Source organism: Lytechinus pictus, chromosome 3 (assembly GCF_037042905.1).
Source record: "Lytechinus pictus isolate F3 Inbred chromosome 3, Lp3.0, whole genome shotgun sequence".
NCBI lineage: Eukaryota > Metazoa > Echinodermata > Echinoidea > Temnopleuroida > Toxopneustidae > Lytechinus > Lytechinus pictus.
Genome location: NC_087247.1, coordinates 60,246,231 through 60,257,921, shown reverse-complemented (window position 1 = coordinate 60,257,921; position 11,691 = coordinate 60,246,231). Strand labels below are relative to the sequence as shown.

Genomic DNA, 11,691 nt, shown 5'->3' with positions numbered 1-11,691 from the left:
TCTTTTTACAAAGCTTTTTTAGATCAGGAGTAAACCAGGGTTTAGAAATGCGATTTCTCTTCCTATTAATATCTACTATATATGTCATTCAATACATGCATAAAACTTTCAAATCGTTTATCAACTTGTGAATCATGTAAATGTACATTCCAATCAACTTCAGCTAACATGTTACAAAATTCAGCAATATTTCTATCATTAATGATATGTTTAGTAATAACATTTGGTTTATAAAAATCTTTTGAACCCTTAATACATGAAAAAATTGGAAGATGATCACCGACATCACATAGCAAAATACCAGCCTTAACAAAATTATCAGGTCTGTTTGAAAATATATTATCAATAAGAGTTGCTGAGGTCTTAGAGAACCTGGTTGGTATAAAAGGTGTAAAAGAATATGTCATAAGCAGATCAGAAAAATTATCAACATGTGTAGAAATTGTATTGTGTAATAAATCAATATTAAAGTCACCAATCAAAAGACACTCTTTATTTTCATCTGAAATCTTAAGGAGTGGTACCTCTAATGTATCTAAAAATGCAGTTTCAGATTGATTTGGAGGTCTATATACAATGGCAAGAATGGCTTTGTCATGATCACCGTATAATTCAATAAATAACATTTCTACAACTTCACTAAAGATATCCAAGTCTTTTCGTCTTCGAAATTTGATTACATCTGTTATAAAGAAACCAATACCACCACCACGTTTACCAATCCTACCTTGGCCAACAAAAGTGTAACCATCTATATTTAAAGATTCTTCACCACTAAGCCAAGTTTCCGGTAAAGCTATAATCGAAAAATGATGAGAAAAGGATGAAAGAGTGCATATAAAATTATCAAAGTTTTTCTTCAGACTTCTACAATTGAAATGAATTATAGAAATGGAACTGCCACAATTATTTATACTACACATAATATTATCATCAAAGTCCTGTGGAAGAATGCATTGAGTGTCAAATACAAAATTATGCTGTATTGCCCTCATAGATTCATAAACTGGATCTTTACAATTACACCCTGTGTTTTCCTTCGTGATTCTAGAAATTTGCTTTTTACATACATGACAAAACTGAGTAGCTGACATTATGAAAGTAACACATAAAACATACAAAGTTCAATAAAAGAAAAGAAAAAAAAATTAAAAAGATACTACAAATAACAAACGTTTGTGAAAACGGGGGTCCTTGGAACGGTCGCCAGCGTGTGAGTGCGTATGCATCCCTATGGAACGGGCATGTGTGCGTGATGCAGCTAGCGCGGCCTTCGCCGGGTGCGCTCTCGCAGAGGTGATGGTGATGGTCGGACAGAGCTCTGCGGCTGCTTTTCACCAAAATTGCAGCTCCTTGTAGCAGATCAATGCGACCAGAACGGCGTAACAAAATATATGCGAAGCTCTGGAGCGGATTTCTTTCTTCTTTTTTCTCGATAAGAAGAAAATGCTATGCTTTGGAGCGGCTTTCTTTGTTCTCTTTCTCAATAAGACAAAAATGCTATGCCTTGGAACGGAAATTTGAGTTTAAAAATGGGGGTCCTCTCCGCAGCACATACCCACTATGCATTATATACTGAGTGCCCCCCCCCCCCCCCCGGGGGCAAGAGTTTGTTTCAGATTAATTGCAAAACAACAGAGCAGTCGTAGACATTTCTGACACTCTCAAAATTTGCAAAATGTGCTACCAAATTTTATTTTGCATCAACACTTTCTTTAAGAAAAAAGAAAAAAAAATGTGTTCATGCGTTAAAAAATACAATCTAAATTGCTGTGTCAAGACTGAACCATGTCACACATCTGTGCAAAGCATCTAAATTCAGCGGGTTAATTTTAAGATATGATGTGTATTCTTGCAGAATCTAATGTCAATTCTGAATGTATTTGGATGAATCAATAACTCTATTGAACGTTATATGTGTGTTAGCAACATTCTATACTCAGTAAACATGTATGCAAAGGAAAATGGAAATTAACAACACTGCTGTCTACATAAACAGGATGTGGATTTCGTGGACCCCAAATTATACCCTTCTTTCTCGGAGAACAGCTTGTTTAAAATTACTTTCATGGCCTTGTTGCAAACCTAACATCTTAGAAAATATTGATTCTAGAGTGATCTAGTCCTTTCAGCTGTAATAGTGACGTAAAAATGGGGGGGGGGTGGGGAGGGGCAAATGAGCATCACCATTTGTCTCTTTTTCTTTCCAAAGTTCGAGATCTATCGCAAATGCAACAATTTTTCATTTGACATTGAAATCGGGCCAACCTTGATTTGTTGCCAAACCTTAAATAGTTTCAAGACCTGGAGAAGTCTGCTTATACAATCAGCTTGAAATTAAGAACATGATGGACAAATGACTATTAAGCCCTTTTGGATTAAGGTAGGACAGTACTTTTGTAACAAGGGCATTGTGATATATCTATAGCCTGGTATGACATAGGTCTACCTGTTCAGAAATCTTCAATGAAAAAGAATTTATGAAAGCATCACAATGCAATAAGTTTGCTGTTTATAGTAGATACAACATCCTTGCCCCTCCCCTCCCCCCAAAAAAGAAATTGAGTGCCCTGTCTTCTCTCAATATGCATTATGTATCTCTTTAATAGTACTACAGTGCGTATCAAAAAAAAGTTTACACTTTGAAAAGCCCTGGGAATTAAAAAATATACAACATGTGGGTAATTTTTTCACATATATTCTTGGGTTTGGGTCTCATCTATCCAATGAAAGTAAAAGTTTTGACAGAATGTTACACTTGGGTGAGCACTGTCCATCTTTGTAAAGCTCGCAGATATCTGTTTGCGCAGAAATGCTAATTTTCACGCTGTGTCAAGGGGTAAGGGCGAAATCAAGCTTACCCTGCGAAACATTTTTCATACATTTCCCTTGCACTTTTAGTCAATTGAAATAAAACGGATACATTCAAGCATTTTGTAACAATTTTGCCACCCAAATTTAAATTTCAACACTTAGTAAGCACAACCTTTACCCTTTTTGTGCCTGCTGGCTCTGAGGACATAACTGAATCTGAACAAAAGTTTATATCAGACATCTCCAGCATTTTTTCACTAACTTTTTATCATTTAAAGTGGGTTTACATTTCATTTTTCATTTATTACTTGTTTCTCCACACTTTTCCCGAGCTTGACAATGATTAACAAATTGAAAATCAAGCCTAAGCCATTTCATGTAAATCACAGCTCAGTGTAAAGCAAATATCGTCACGATGGCCTCGGTGTTTGGGAGAGTGGGGTGGGGCGCAATGCACTCTTCGAAGTGTTTTGGGCAAGGAAACAAGTTAAAAAAGGTCAAAGATATCTTCAAATCAATTTTACTAGCTAAATTACACGTGTTCTTCATGATTAAAGTCTACTTATATTCGCATAGCTATTTCAAAGTTCTGCGCAAATCATTTTTCACTAACTTTTCAAAGGTAAGTGGTGCTCATTCAAGCGGAAATATTTTTGGACAGTTATATCGTCATTTGCTTAATTGGATATGTACCATTGTTAAAATGTGGAAAAATCTTCAGGATTTTACAAATGTATAATTTTACAGGATTTTTTCTAAGTGTAAACTTTTTTTTGATATGCACTGTATAACCACATGCATTTTGTGGCAGTCAGCTTGCTGTCACTTTTATAGAAATTTAATGAATTATGCATCCTTTGGCATGTTTTGTTAAAATAGTCAAGAGTTTGAATATATTTTTTATGTTATCGTTTTTTTTTATATCTTTTGTACTTTTAGTATGGGATTTCTTGCTTAATATCCAGTTTGCTACAATGTAAACTACTAAGTGAAGTTGACGGTATTTAATAGTTGTGCTGGCTTGAACCTGACAATACTGTATTTGTAATAGCCTGATGGTCCTATATTTATTGACATCGCATGATTTCTTAGATTTCTAGCTAATTTAATCTGATTATCCAACTTTCTCATATTTTCAGGTTGTAAATCCTGGCACAAACAAGGTGATTACCATTGTAACCGGGGGAAACAAGACAGACATTAGTCCAGTTAATTTGAACACTGCCTCTCCAGCATCGCCTTCGACTACTGTACCTATGTCAATAACACTGGATCCAGGAAGTGAATTAGATGGAGAAAATATATGTATTGTTACAAGTGAGGAGATAGTCAATCAGGTATGCACTGATAAATAAGATTTTAGTCAAGAATTTCTGAAGAAAATTGCTCTAAGTACTTGCAAGGACCATGAATTCTGCAGAATATTATGCTACCACTTGAATGAATTTATGAATTTACAGATATTGGGATGAGCTTAAGGATATTAATTTGGGGGCAGTTGATAACTGACAATGTGACACAATGAGACAGGATTTCAAAGACTAAATTTTGTTTTAAAGATATATGAACAGAATAAGTAATAAACTATAAGGCCTAGCCTTAAAAGAGAATGGTGAAAGATGAATTATTGAAGGGGGTGGGTCTGATTTAACAGCCTATAATATTTCTTGTTGGTGGTTTCAAGTGTTTTATTTTGTATTATTTGAATTAGAAAAAAAAATTAAGGCAAAAGTAGTGTGCATTTACCTTGACATTAATATCTTGAAATTAATTTGACCTCACTTTGAATTGCCCTGTTGTTAAGATATATTTACACCAAGGTTAGGTGCATGCTTTGGACAATAAAGGAAGGGGGGGGGGACTCTTGTACAGTGTGGTACTTGGACTTGCCGCTTTGACGACCCCTTTTTTTTCAGACCTCGATTTCAGTTTTCATGACTCCATGCTTTCTCTCTGTCTATATAGTTCCGAAGATCCTGTTTTTCAATCTGCCAGATAGATCATAGTTGCCTAGACCCTGATTCTGTCAATCCCCATAGTGAGGTTCTATGATGCACAGCACATCAAAAAATATTATGTTTGATTGCCCCCCCCCTACAGGGATCAAGAAGCTTTATATTTCACTGATTGTTTATGATTTATTGAAAGTTAAAATCTTTGACCAGCGAATACGTTTCTGTTTCATTTAAAATCAATATGGAAATGGTTTGATTTATTTTGGTGAAGTTGATTATTGTCATTTTATGTAGACCCAAGTTGTAATTTATCCCTTTTGTATTGCAGGTGGATAGTGTTGAGCTTGAAGTTACACAAGAGACAGATGAAGATCAAAACTTGATACATGTAACTGATTTAACGACTGACACAGGATGAAATGAACATACTGTCTTTAGAAGCGTTATAAACTATTGAAAAGTGAGTGAAGTCACCTGGACTTGACAGATGAGAGCTCTTGGAAAGTGATTCAAGATCATCTGGTTTCTACATAAGACTCAACTGTTAGAGTTATCTCTTTGTCTGGGCTTGTATTTCAAAGAAAAATGCTACAGAAGTCATCATTCCATTTAGGAAGATGAAAAAAAAAACTTTCTCATGTGGGAATTCATTGTTTAAGATGTTGAAAGTGGATTTAATCTACAATTTGCGACCCCAACATAGAGACCTTACAAGCCAAAATACAGCATCTGCAGATAAGCGTCTGGATTGTGAAGAACTGGTAATAGATGGAGGCTGCATTGACATTGATATTTGAAGACCAGGGTAAAGGCAGTGGGTCAGTATCCCCAAGGAGTTTCATAACCTCTGAAATCAAAGAATCTGGGTTGCTGACATTTGTTGACATGAATGCTAAAGGAGGATTTAGTGATTCCCTGTAGGGGAAATCTTACACCAGTTTTAATAACAGTGAACAAATTGAATTTTCTGAAAGAGACAAACATGTTGGAAATGGGTCATAGCCATAGGAAAACAAGGTGATGGGGATTGATAAAAAATATATAAAAAATAATACCGTTTTTTAACTTGGAAATCACCTTGACTGATAGGTCATGCAGTTTCGGGGTGATGATTTGAGTGATCTATTAAACTTCTTGAAATAAAATGTGGACATTTCTTCTTTTTGTTTAGTTACCTTTCGATAGATTTTGTGACCTTTAACGACTTGTACTATATCCATCCCTCTGTCCAGCTTACATGAGTATGAATAAATTTGCATTCTATTAATCCATTAAAAAATACCAAAGGTAATATTAGTCTTAAAATGACTTAACATCAATGTGATTTTGGGGTTGTTTACTTGTTTGCTTTGTTTGGACTTGATATAGTGTTGTTTGCTGGTCCAGTATCGAGATGAAATACCAGCATCCTGGCATAAAGAAATGTATATCTTTGACTTCCATATGTATTATATTTATGTCAAATTTCTCTCATTCCACTATTAAGCAAGTAAGAAAAATATTTGAAATAAATCTGACTGAATTCGTTTGCAAAACGAGCATTCTCACTGGATTATTTTGCCACCAAATATAAAATGGAGTTCAGTCCCACTAATGTCGTAATTAAATAAATCAATAAATCAGTCAATCAATCTCATTAGCCCCATATATTCAAGTCTGTCAAAAGCTCAGCAGCAATGGGAGTTGCTTTTAATTCAGGTAATAAAATAAAGATCACAGGCAATTCCAGGTCAATGAACTTAGGCTATGTTATGGTGTCAACCGAACATGAAAAAAAAAAAAATTGTGCTTGAGATACATTGAAAAACAGTGTATCTGAGAAAAAAAAGGAAATCTGTTATCAGAGAAAATACTAATCTACTAAATCTCTTTACAATTTGAGATCAAATACTAAGTGTATCATTCACCTATTGCATTTTTACAAATAGTAAAAATGAGACCTGTCACAAACTATTTGTGCAAAACTCCCATGTGAATCTCTGTATCGACTCCCGTTTGGAGATTTAGTTAAAGAAAAATATTACAAAGAACACTGAAGTAATGCTCATGTGCTATCCTTATGAACACAAGGAAGGTTGAATCCTGACATGATTATGACTTTGAAATTTCAAAGTATTTTACATAAGCCCCTTGCAGAATTGATGGTGCAACTGCTTACAGCCGTTATGATTGTGCGCAACATATATTGTGACCAAATGATTGCCAACGATCTCACAAGCAATTGTGAACGGCCCTTTTTCAAATGCATGTAATTATATTATTCTCGTATTGATTTAAAGAGAACATAAAGATTATGGTTATGTAAGTAAAATGTCATATGCCATTTGCCCACATTGGAACATGGCTGAGGATCCTGGGTGTTTTTTTTTCTGGGTCACATTGATTATTGAACATCATTAAAAGAATTCAATTATCAATGATGGAAAAGGGTATGTTTTAGATGTAAGGCAATTCAAAATGGAGGTCATATCACAGCATAGCATTAGCATAATTCATTGCATTCATTTTACTATTGCGCTTGATGCATCCTAATTGTGACGTCACTCATGGTTGACTGCATGGTACTTAACACCATTTATTAATCAAAGTATTTCTCTTATAAAGTGATAACAAACCTCGTAAAGTTTTCATTTGATTTCACCAATCTACCAATTAATCATTATTCATCAATGTGCTTTGGATTCATCATTCCATTAATTCTTTTTAAAATTTTTAGTTTTCTCTCATGGGCTGTGCTATCTTGTATGTCTTAGGACAACCCGCAATCCTCTCATGATATTGAACGTCACTTGCACATGCATTTTGCAGTTAGGAATATGGGATTAGAAATATACTTATTTGTTTCTCCTGAAACCTTCTTTTATGATGTGTATATTCTAAGATTTCTGTTTTACTCAAAATTTCATGCAATTTAAACTTTCATTCTCGTTTAAAACCATTTATGAAGTGTATACATTGGGATAATTTACTTTATGTATGAAAGTAGTCTGTTCTTAATGCTAGTATTATAATCTTGTAAATCGTATGACAAACAATCTAAATATGGAATCTTGATGTTATTATAATAGTCCAGCATAGGAAATACATGAGGACAACAAACAATTTCATCCCCAAAACGACCATAATTGCCCCCTTTACATTGCCCAAATGACTTGCATTGAGTCTAAGAGTTGCCCCAAGAGTTTCCCCCAAAACAACAAAAAATGTAAATCTATATTCTACAAATGCAGATTGATATTTGCATATTCTCTTTAAATTGCATTTGTATGAAAAATTAGCCCTTCAAAAAAATAAAAAAATAAAAACAACTATCACCCCAACATGATTATAAAAACAAAAATGATTTCTAACCCTTTTGATGGTCACCCTTTCCATAGTCTTCTGCACTCAGTGTGAAACCATTATACTGATTCTAAGAATAATAATGTGAACAGTGCCCCTACTAAAGGGTACAAAGATCATCTGGTTATTGGTTAGGGGTTAATGTCAATTAGGTCAATCTAGGTGTGCTGTCCCCCTAAGCTTTATGTCAATTAGGATTGGTATTGATAGCAGCCTGGGTGGCTGTTGACTCCTTTTTCCATTTCCCTCACAAAATATGATCACACCATTCTGATGATAAAAACAGACACCCTGCAAGACAGAAAATTGTGTACCTAGAAACAGAACCTATAGAAAATAATGCTCTTTATAGATATGACAAATATTGTGCACCTTGCTCGGGGGGGGGGGGGGGGGGGGGGGCCACTTACATTGACGAGTGGATACCATGCGCGACCAAAAAAACACGTAAAAAGGATGTCTTTTTCAAGATAGGGCACGTTACGTACGTAACCTAATAAGGATGTCAAAAACACTAAAATAATGAAAAAAGGGTATCTTATTTTCGCTAGGAAAGCTACATGTTTAGGGTCAAATTTGCGAGGGTACAAAAAATTAAGACTAAAATGTTTTAAAAAGGATGTATTTTTTGCCCCAAGAGTCAACACTACGTGTTTAGAGTACAATTTGCGCGAGATGTTGGGAGGTTGGGCTGTACTAAACCCAATGATGTAGGTAAATTAGGTAAAACCGACGACCGATCGATTGAAATATCGCTGTACTTGTTTAGGGGTCCAATTCAGGGAATACTTGCCAAGAGTATCGTTTTGTTTCCAATACTTGTTAAGGGTAGGGTTTAACACGCCAATACTTGTTAAGGGGTGCATTTTCAGAATATGGAAAATACGTGTTTAGGGTGCTTTTCGAGACCCCATGGTCGCGCATGGTATCCACTCGTCAATGGAAGTGGCCCCCCCCCCCCCCGGGCACCTTGTTAATTATCATTTAATTTCACTTGTTTCTAGAATCTTTAAGTTATAATATACCAATTGGTACTACTCGATTTAAAAAGAAAAAATATAGTACAGAGCATTGCCCTGGGAAGCTGGAGGTATCTTATTTTCCATAGGCAGCACCCCCTGGAAATCTGGAAGGTGTGACAAAATGGAGAAACGTGACCAAAATTAGTTTTATTTTGTCGTGAATCTTTTTTTTTTTTTTTTTTTTACTTGTCAAATTTACATCAGCACCCCCAGTAAACAAAAATTGTTCCCAGGGTCCAGGTACAGGTACAGTAGGTAAGCATGTTTGAGAAATCTTTATTATTGGGCCATGGTTTACCATAGTAAGATTATTTTGTTTACAAAATATAGTTGTGCTCAAAAGTTAGTGCATCCCACCACAAAATGCACTCCTTCATGCTGAGTGTAGACAACAACACCACAATGTCAATGTTCAGAAAGCAGAGAAAAGCAAACTTTTATTATTGAATGTTATATTTTATCACCTGACTTCATATTTAAATATCTAAAACATGGCAGAACTTGAACACCTTAGATATTTTCATTTTCTGGTGGGGTTCACTAACATTTGAGCATCACTGTAGATGTTTAGCACTATAAATATATGATGCATAGGATCTTAATCCAGGTTAGAAAGACGGTTAAAGTCGTTAAACCATAAAGCAATCACTGAGGACTTTAACATGACTATATTTGGTATTGTTAGGAAAAAGATATTAGAATTCGATAACTTTCATTAAATGGCTCTGTAGTTTTCCTTTCAAACAACATGAAACCATGGAGCTATTAAAAGCTCTATGATGAAACACAGCAGTATACATTTTCATTAATGTTGATTTCTCCTCTTTTATTTGTGCTACTACTACTACATAAACCAAACTTATAATTTTTTAAAGGTGAATTTGCCTGGCAATTGAGATACTTTCATGTTTAATAATCACCATCTTGATTTTGAAGATTGATGATGGGATATACATAGAGCTATATATGGTCCTTTTCACGGTCAAGGGTGTAACTTTCAAAATTCAAGATCAAAATTTCAAAATGGACTTTCTTAAACATTTCTAATAAAAACAGGTCAATAAATGTCTAAATTCTTCATTTCTGTCTGTTCTGGAGCTTAATCTACTTGAGAAACCTCAAAAAAATTATGTGCAACTGTGAAAAATGAGAAAAATTGAATAAAATCAGCCTTTTGATTTCATTACCAAAATTACAAATTTTTTCGTGGAAAACATTTTCATTTGCACTTTTTCATTCACAAATTAAATGTTCTTTGAGGTTTTTAAAAGTTTTGGAGTCAAAGTTTATTGGTTTTCTAAAAATTTCTATGAGTTTTTGAAATTTATCACAAATTTGGATTTTGACAACAAAGTGTTTAAAATTACATGTCTTCCAAGAGGAAGAGGAAAGCAAAAATTATTGTACATTTACTTCTCCATGAAGGTTAATTACTAACACAAACCCCATGGAAATCAGATACCAAATAAGAAAGTTGGAAATTTCTCCCAAGTGTGTTTCGGATCCTTCAGTTAACAAAAATATGTGTTTCGGAGACTTCAGTCATGTTAGCACTATGAAAGTCCCTTATTTAAGTTGATTACTTTTACAAATCTATCTTTTTCAAATGGCATATCAGTATAAGACTGAATGTAAACAAAATCAAACAAACTAATGTCTCGTGAATGGGAAAATGTAATTCACGAATGTTAACTACTGCACAAAGACATCATATTTCAATGCCTTGGTGCCAAGATAGGTAATTGTTCAGCTTTAAAGGGAATATAGTAATAGAAGTACATCTCATACAGAAAAGAATATTCATGATGCATAAACAAAGTGATGAAATACTGAAACTTGTGTTTCACTGGCTTTGCTAGGGTTCCCAGAGTGTTTCGGAGACTTCAATCATGTTAACATATTGCGTTTTCCATCATATAGCTAACAGCTTATTTCAATTTTAACACTTGTTTATTATTATGTTAAATCCAATTGTAAAAAAATCCAGAATTATATGTTAAGTTCAATGCAGAAAGTTGGTTGACAATTATTTTTTGTATGCCTTTAGGTAACAACAGTGTATGTTTCGGAGACTTCAATGATGTTAATAGTCCAACAGTTTCTGTAACATATACATGCATATTAAAGTAATATCCAATATTTTTACAATGAACATGTCCAGGAAATATTTTCTATATTTAAATTCTGCTTGTTAGGTAGATGCGCATTACCCAAAATACCAAAGTACCAAAGTAAAGTAAGTGCATCAAAGTCACACATTAAAAGGCAGTTTGGATTTGAATTGAATTGACACTAGAAATGTATGATTTTTTTTAAACAAATGCACACCTAGTTAATACCAATAGCATTTCCATTTATTTGAATGCAGGATAAAAGAGCATTGTCAATTAAATGCCTTGCTAACGGGCATAGGTGCCACGGCCGAGGATCAAACTCCAGACTTTCCAAGTACATGGATAGCAAGGCACCTTAGACCGCTTGGCCGCGGCACCTCGACCATATTGTTGATATGACAATATAAAATTGAATATTTATTCCTTACTGTTTTATCAAATGGA

At 34.4% G+C, this 11,691-nt stretch overlaps 1 long non-coding RNA gene across 1 annotated transcript; it reads left to right on the top strand.

The window, feature by feature from the left end:
• The first annotated feature begins 2,555 nt into the window (after positions 1–2,555).
• Positions 2,556–6,082, top strand: LOC129256876 (uncharacterized). Its single transcript, XR_008584105.2, has 2 exons — positions 2,556–4,151; positions 5,098–6,082. It is a non-coding gene; the product is annotated as an uncharacterized LOC129256876 (long non-coding RNA).
• The last annotated feature ends 5,609 nt before the right edge of the window (positions 6,083–11,691 follow it).